The sequence below is a fragment of the Hyperoodon ampullatus genome (genome assembly GCF_949752795.1).
Source record: "Hyperoodon ampullatus genome assembly, chromosome: 1".
NCBI classification, from domain to species: domain Eukaryota; kingdom Metazoa; phylum Chordata; class Mammalia; order Artiodactyla; family Ziphiidae; genus Hyperoodon; species Hyperoodon ampullatus.
Genome location: NC_136914.1, coordinates 129,383,283 through 129,391,464, shown reverse-complemented (window position 1 = coordinate 129,391,464; position 8,182 = coordinate 129,383,283). Strand labels below are relative to the sequence as shown.

Sequence of the window (8,182 nt, the reverse complement as noted above, 5' to 3'; positions counted from 1 at the left end):
GCAGTGGTTAAAAATCCGCCTGCCAATGCAGGGGACACAGGTTCGAGCCCTGGTCTGGGAAGATCCCACACGTTGCGGAGCAACTAAGCCCGTGCGCCAAAACTACTGAGCCTGCGCTCTAGAGCCCACGAGCCACAAGTACTGAAGCCTGCGTGCCTAGAGCCCATGCTCTGCAACAAGAGAAGCCACCGCAATGAGAAGCCCGCGCACCACAACGAGAAAGCCCACGCACAGCAATGAAGACCCAATGCAGCTAAAAAAAAAAAAAAAAAAAAAAAAGCACAATGAGATACTGCTTTGCGCCTACTAGCTAGGATGGCTATAAACAAACAGATACTAACAACTGCTGGTGAGTATGGGTAGAACTGGGAACACTCCTACATTGCAGGTGGGAATATAAAATAGTGCAGTTGCTTTGGAAAACAGTCGGACAGTCCCTCAAAAGGTTAAACATAAAAGTTACCATAGGACCCAGCAGTTCCAGCCTTAAGTTTATACCCAAGAGAAATGAAATCATATGTCCACACAAAAACTTATACACAAATGTTCACAGCAGCATTATTCATAATAGCCAAAATGTGAAAACAACTCGAATATACCAACCGATTAATGGATAAGTAACTTGTGGTCATCCCTAAAATAGAATATTATTTGGTCATGAAAAGGAGTGAAATACTGATTCATGCTATAACATCAATGAATTTTGGAAACATTATACTATGTGAAAGAAAGCAGCCACAGAAGACCACATATTGGGCTTCCCCGGTGGGACAGTGGTTAAGAATCTGCCTGCCAATGCAGGGGACACAGGTTCAAACCCTGGTCTGGGAAGATCCCACATGCCACGGAGCAACTAAGCCCGTGAGCCACAACTACTAAGCCTGCGCTCTAGAGTCTGTGTGCTGCAACTACTGAGCCCACGCGCCACAACTACTGAAGCTCGCGTGTCAACAATACTGAGCCTGCGCTCTAGAGCCTGCGAGCCACAACTACTGATCCCATGTACCACAACCACTGAAGCCCACGTGCCTAGAGCCCGTGCTCCACAACAAGAGAAGCCACTGAAATGAGAAGACCGTGCACTGCAACCAAGAGTAGCCCCTGCTCGCCGCAACTAGAGAAAGCCCGCGTGCAGCAACGAAGACCAAACACAGCCAAATAAAATAAACTTATATAAAAGAAAACAGACCACGTATTATGACTCTACTTATGGAAATGTCTGTAACAGGTAAATCTATAGAGACAGAGTAGGTGAGGAGAATTTCCCACCCTAAAATATGTTTTTGGCCTATTAATTGTGCTAAACTGGTTGTTTTCTGGGAAAAAGCAGGCAAGGGATGGGCTCTGCAAACCAAGTAGGAAGTTGCTTTCTGTAAGAAACACTTACATTTGTAAGGGAAATCTCCATTTGTAAGGGTGTCTCCCTCCCCGTACCTGAAAGAGCATTACCGAATCTCTACAAACTCTTATCAACCCTGCTTTTCCTTGTAACCTCCCACAACTGACTCTGCCTACCCTTAACATCATCGTTCCTCTTTAGCTGAGGATGGTATTTAGAATAAGGTCTTTGGCCCTTTTGGTAAGTTACTGTTTTTTTCTGGGTCTCTCCCATGTAATATTAAGTGTGGTTTGATTTTCTCCTGTTAATCAGTCCCATGTCAATATAATTCTTAGACCAGCCAGGAGAACCTAAGACTACAGAGGAAATTTTCTTCCCCCCAACAACAGAAAGTAGACTCATGGTTGCCCAGGGATGGAGGATTTGCAGAGAAATGAGGAGTGACTGCTAATATCTATGGCATTTCCTCTTAGGTTTATCAAAATGTTTTAAAATTGGCTGTCCTGATGGTTGCACAATTCTGCAAATGTATTCAAAACCATTGAGGGCTTCCCTGGTGGCTCAGTGGTTAAGAATCCTCCTGCTAATGCAGGGGACACGGGTTCGAGCCCTGGTCGCGGAAGATCCCACATGCCGCGGAGCAACTAAGCCCGTGCGCCACAACTACTGAGCCCGCGTGCCACAACTACTGAAGCCCGTGCACCACAACTACTGAGCCTGCACTCTAGAGCCCGCGAGCCACAACTACTGAGCCTGCGTGCCACAACTACTGAAGCCCGTGTGCCACAGCTACTGAAGCCTGTGCGCCTAGAGCCCGTGCTCCGCAACAAGAGAAGCCACCGCAATGAGAAGCCCGCACACCGCAACGAAGAGTAGCCCCCGCTCGCCGCAACTAGAGAAAGCCCGCATGCAGCAACCAAGACTCAACGCAGCCAAAGATAAATAAATAAATATATTTTTAAAAAATACTCACATTAGGGCTTCCCTGGTGGCGCAGTGGTTGAGAGTCCACCTGTCGATGCAGGGGACACGGGTTTATGCCCCGGTCCGGGAAGATCCCACATGCCACGGAGCGGCTGGGCCCGTGAGCCATGGCCGCTGAGCCTGCATGTCCGGAGCCTGTGCTCCACAACGGGAGAGGCCACAACAGAGAGAGGCCCGCGTACAGCAAAAAAAAAAACAACTCACATTAGAATCAAGTAAATCAAGTGGTTGTGCTAACTTCTAATTTTTAACCAGTTTATAGATAACCAGTCAAAAAAATTAGAAAAATGTATCCAAATAGTTGGGGCAGTGAAGGAGCTAACCTTCAAAGATAATCACTATTAATATTTTGGAGTGTTTTCTTCCAATAATCGTGCATCATAGTTTTTTCTTCACATAACACTATATTATAAGCCTATCTCCATGTCATCAGGTGGTTTGTTTATTTGTTTGTTTGTTTGTTTGTTTGTTTTTGGATGTACCACGCAGCGGGTGGGATCTTAGTTCCCCGACCAGGGATTGAACCTGGCCCTCGGCAGTGACAGCGTGGAGTCCTAACCACTGGACCGCCAGGGAGTTCCCCAGAGAGTTTTTTGTAAACGTCATTTAATGCCCATGGAGGTGTCATGATGTATTTAACCATTACCCTATCACTGACTGGTTCCTGTTTTCCCCTATCTTAATGGGGGAAAAGGATTAATATCTTTAGACAGAAAGCATTTTGGTATTTAGGATTATTTCCTTGGATAGATTCTGATTCCTAAGAAGTAGTTAATGAAACAAAGGACAGGACCATTTCATAGCATTTTCCCCAAAAGTTGTACCAGTTTATTTATACTGAGAAGTGATAAAGTTAATTTGTATATTGGGACCCACAGAATGGAGGCACCCCAGTAACCCTACACATGTCACAAATCTAAACCTAAGTCAGCCTGCACTTACCCCAAATGCCTCACTGTCAAGGAAACCGAACAAACACTAATCACTGTCCTCCACATCAGCTTTAACCAGCTAACCTTACCCGAGAAAACAGGACTTGCCAGCCTTACAAGGAAATTCCCAACCTCCAGGCCAATCATGCCCTGTTTCTGCTTGCCCTTTCTAAAGCTCTGTACAAATCTTGCCCAAAATCCCTTCAGAAGAAGGCCCCACTGCTTGTGAAGCACTGTCCTCCCCCAAGCAATGGGTTATTTTCCCTTGAATAAAGGATCTCAAACGTATAAGTAAAGGGTTTTAGTTTGGTCATTTGACAGTGTGCTACAAAGTGTGATTTAAGACCTGGAATTTATGTTACATCTTCATCTCTGAAGTATTTATGTATTGCTCATTGTCTCTATACTCCTGTTAGGATATAAGCTCCACAAGGGCAGGAATCTTGGTTTACTGGTATATCTCAAGCGTCTAAACAGTGCCTGGCATATAGGAGACATTAAAATATTTGTTTCAAGAACAAATGAAATAAGAAGAAGTTTGTTTTTGAATCATGATTATGTAGTCCCAATGGCAAGATTTAATCACAGGTTACAACAGAACTGTCAAGTGAATATGTCCCTATGCCCATCTCATTCTCTGGTATTATTTATCATGACACAATTTAAGCTTGAATCACTTATTGCATGTCTACTTCAGATAAAAAAGTTGCATTCCTTAGTTCTTATGTGTTTGAGAAACTGCTAATTACCAATATGATTTCAGGTTCTCTTGCTATCTTGAAGAGCATATACTCGACTAGAAGACCACATTTCTAATCTCCCTTGCAGAGAGGTTGTGGTCAGATAATCATTAAGATATATACAGAAATTGTTGGAATTCCTTCTAGAAAATATCTTTGAAATGGGAACAAATCGCTGATGCGGTCCCTTGTTTTCCTTCTTCTGCTTCCTGCCTAGAATGCAGACATGATAGTTCCAACAGCCCTGCCGTATACAATGAGGTAAATTTAAGGATGGAATCTCAGGATAGAATCTCTGGGCTTCTCTGGTGGCACAGTGGTTAAGAATCTGCCTGCCAAGGCAGGGGACACGGGTTCAAGCCCTGGTCGGGGAAGATCCCGCATGCCACGGACCAACTAAGCCCATGTGCCACAACTACTGAGCCTGTGCTCTAGAGCCTGCAAGCCACAACTACTGAGCCCATGTGCCACAACTACTGAAGCCCACGCGCCTGGAGCTCGTGCTCCGCAACAAGAGAAGCCACCGCGATGAGAAACCCGTGCACTGCAACGAAGAGTAGCCCTCGCTCGCCGCAACTAGAGAAAGCCCGCACACAACAAGGAAGACCCAACGCAGCCAAAAATAAGTAATAAATAAATTTATTAAAAAAAAACAAAACACTTCCTCAGTTTTGCTGTTCAGGGTGATGCTGCTTTGGGAAAGATCCCCGGTGTTCTCCTTACTTGCTGTAAATGATAATAAATGCTTCCTTCTCCCAATGTGCGGCTTTGTTGTGTCCACTGTCTCGACACCCACCGAGAGGAGAAACCAGTTTTGGGGTAACAGGACCATGGGTGGCAGTGCAATTATAAGAGTTTGGTAAGGCCATGGGGAATTCCCCAGCCAAATTCACCTCTCACTCCCTGTCTCGCAGGAACGCGCCTGCCTCAGTGTTCCCAGCATGCTCAGCAGTGGGCTGGGCCCACTTTATAAGAAGCAAGGCCCCAGCTCCACAGCGGTGTTGGGTGTCAGAGCAAAGCCACTGAGGGCATGGATCAATCATACCTTTGCAGTCCCAGTGAGAGGTCTGAGAGCCACATTCTCCTGGTTCAGGATACCTGATGATCCTCTGAAAAGACGCCTGGAACAGTGCTACCTTCTGAGAAAAGGGATATAATAAGTGAAAAAACTCCAACAGAATTTAACATACATTTTTGAATGAATTTCTTTAATAAATATAAAAATACGCTCAAAGCAATTGGGATTTTTCTGCATTTTTAAATATGTTAAAGATGATATCACTTCAGTTAGAAGTGAAGAATCATTTATAGTGATAGAACTAGAGACCTCATTACTCTGTTTTGTTTTGACTATTCATTGACTGATGTACTTCCGGTCTTTGACAGTGCTATGGACTGAAATGTGTCGCCTCACCCAACTCCTATTTTGAATCCTAACCCCCAATATGACTATATTTGGAGATAAGGTTTTCAAGAAGGTAACTAAGGTTAAATGAGGTCATAAGGGTAGGGCCCTAATCCAATAGGATAGGTGGCCTTACAAGAAGAGGAAGAGAGAGAGATTTCCCTTCCCCTCATGCTCATATATGTGTATATCTATGTATGTGTGTATACATATATGTGTACACGTGTATATAGCTTCACTTCAGACAGCTGTAGTTAGACGTTAACAAAGGAACTAGTGAAACTGCTGGGCAAACAGCAATGCTAAGCAGAAAGTCTCAACAGGAGAAAAACCACAACTTCTATGTTTCTTGGCTCCATCTCCTCTATTTCTATTTTGAGGCTGCTCCAGTCTTCAGAGAAAAAACACTCACCTGGTTCTTTATGCCATTGTCCTTTCATCGGTCTCCTGCCTTCCAGCCTCGCTGACGGCTGCCGCTTCCTTTCCACCACCACGGCCGACCTACAACTGTTCACGTAAAGAGTGCCCTTCCCGGGCTTCCCTGGTGGCTCAGTGGTTGAGAGTCCGCCTGCCGATGCAGAGGACACGGGTTCGTGCCCTGGTCCGGGAGGATCCCACATGCTGCGGAGCGGCTGGGCCCGTGAGCCATGGCCGCTGAGCCTGCGCGTCCGGAGCCTGTGCTCCGCAACGGGAGAGGCCACAACAGTGAGAGGCCCGCGTTATCACAAAAAAAAAAAAAAAAAAAAAAAAAAAAGAGTGGGCTTCCCGTTGTCAAATCCAAAGGATCCACTCGCTGCCTTGACCTCTTGGGAGCATTCGTCACTGTTCTACCCTTGTAGAAACTTTCGGTTCCCTTACTTCGAAGATACCAGTCTCCCCCTGTTCTCCTTCTCTGATGAGGTTTCAAGTCTTTTCCCCTTCCAGCCATCCTTAAAGCTATGTGTTTCACAGGAATTTCATCCTTTAACACTTTTCTTCTCTCACTCAGAGACTTTTTGTGAGTGATCTCATTACCCATGGCTTCAACTACTGGACCCTCAAACATGTCTGGCCCTGATTCTGCTATGAGCGCCCAGTCCTTAGTTTTATTTGCCTACAAAGTGACTCCACCTGGGTGTTCCATGGGCGCGTCTCAATGATATGTTCCCATCTTAACTCTCAGGGAGTGTCCGCCTTAAGAGAGGCATCTCCACCTGTTTTCCTTATTTTGCATCATCATCTACCAGTCACCCAGGTCGTCCCTAGACTCTGTCCTCTCCTCCCTCACCCCCTGGATTTAATTTCTAACTCAACCCCGTAGTTTCTGTCTCCTTCATAGTTCTTAAACCCATCTCTTTTGCATCACTGCCCCCAATTTATTTGTTTGGGAGGTAGTATTGAGGGAGCAACAGGAATGTGCATCAGAATCACCTGTGTGGTTTTTTTTTTTTTTTTTTTTTTTTTTTTTTGCGGTACTCGGGCCTCTCACTCCTGTGGCCTCTCCCGTTGCGGAGCACAGGCTTCGGATGCGCAGCCTCAGCGGCCATGGCTCACGGGCCCAGCCGCTCCGCGGCATGTGGGATCTTCCCAGACCGGGGCACGAACCCGTGTCCCCTGCATCGGCAGGCGGACCCTCAACCACTGCGCCACCAGGGAAGCCCATGAATAAAGTTTTAATTTACACTTTTCTGATTGATTAAAGTATACAGTATTTTTTTTTCTTTTTCTTCTTTTTCTTTTTTGTTTTTTTGGCCTCGCTGAGCAGCACGCTGGATCTTAGTTCCCTGACCAGGGATTGAACCCATGCCCCCTGCAATGGAAGCACGGAGTCTTAACCACTGGACAGCCAGGGAATTCCCATACAGTATTTAACATATAACAAAAATGATACTACTGACCCACTTTTAGGACAGCATGCTCTTTGAATCCCTTTAATATTTATTTATTTATTTATTTGCCACACCATACTGTATGTGGGATCTTAGCTCCCCCACCAGGGGTCGAACCTGTGCCCCCTGCAGTGGAAGCACAGAGTCTTAACCACTGGACCGCCAGGGAAGTCCCTGAGTCCCTTTTAATAATGACAGTTTATATTTGAAAGTACTTTTGATTTTTCAAAGCACTTTTTTTTTTTAATAATCTCACCACATTTTTTTTTTTTTTTGGCTGCATTGGGTCTTTGTTCTGGTGCACAGGCTTCTCATTGCGGTGGCTTCTCTTGTTGTGGAGCACGGGCTCTAGGCGCGCGGGCTTCAGTAGTTGCGGCACGCAGACTCTAGGGCACAGGCTCACTAGTTGTGGCACACGGGCTTAGTTGCTCTAGCGGCATGTGGGATCTTCCCCAACCAGGGATCGAACCTGTGTCCCCTACATTGGCAGGCCGATTCTTAACCACTGCGCCACCAGGCAAGTCCCTCAAAGCACTTTTCTTCCAACACTTTATTATGAATATTTCCAAACACATGGGATGGAAAGAAAAAGAATTGTAAGTGAACTCCCATGGACCCTAGATTCTAATTCAACATTTTGCTATATTTGCAAAACACTTTTTATAGGCTAGTTTTATCAGCACTTTTTATTTCACCTAGTGACTAAGGTATGATTCTGTCTGTTTTTATAGACAAGGAAAGTGAGACTAAAAGAGTTAATGATTTGCCAAGAAGCATATCTCCCAGGAGTTATGATCAACCTGTGCCAGCTGATGGCAACCACACCTTCGGGTTGTCAGATATATAGCCCAGGCCTGAACATACATTGAATATCCTCGGTAACGAAAAGCTTCCAATTCCTCAAGACAGGAGAA

At 45.4% G+C, this 8,182-nt stretch overlaps 1 long non-coding RNA gene across 1 annotated transcript; it reads right to left on the bottom strand.

Annotated features, from left to right (window-relative positions):
* Window positions 1-2,422: 2,422 nt before the first annotated feature.
* Window positions 2,423-7,739, bottom strand: LOC307056013. The gene is made up of 3 exons (XR_013810992.1): window positions 5,813-7,739; window positions 5,041-5,134; window positions 2,423-2,458 (listed from the first exon to the last, which is right to left on the bottom strand). It is a non-coding gene; the product is annotated as an uncharacterized lncRNA (long non-coding RNA).
* Between the last annotated feature and the right edge of the window lie 443 nt (window positions 7,740-8,182).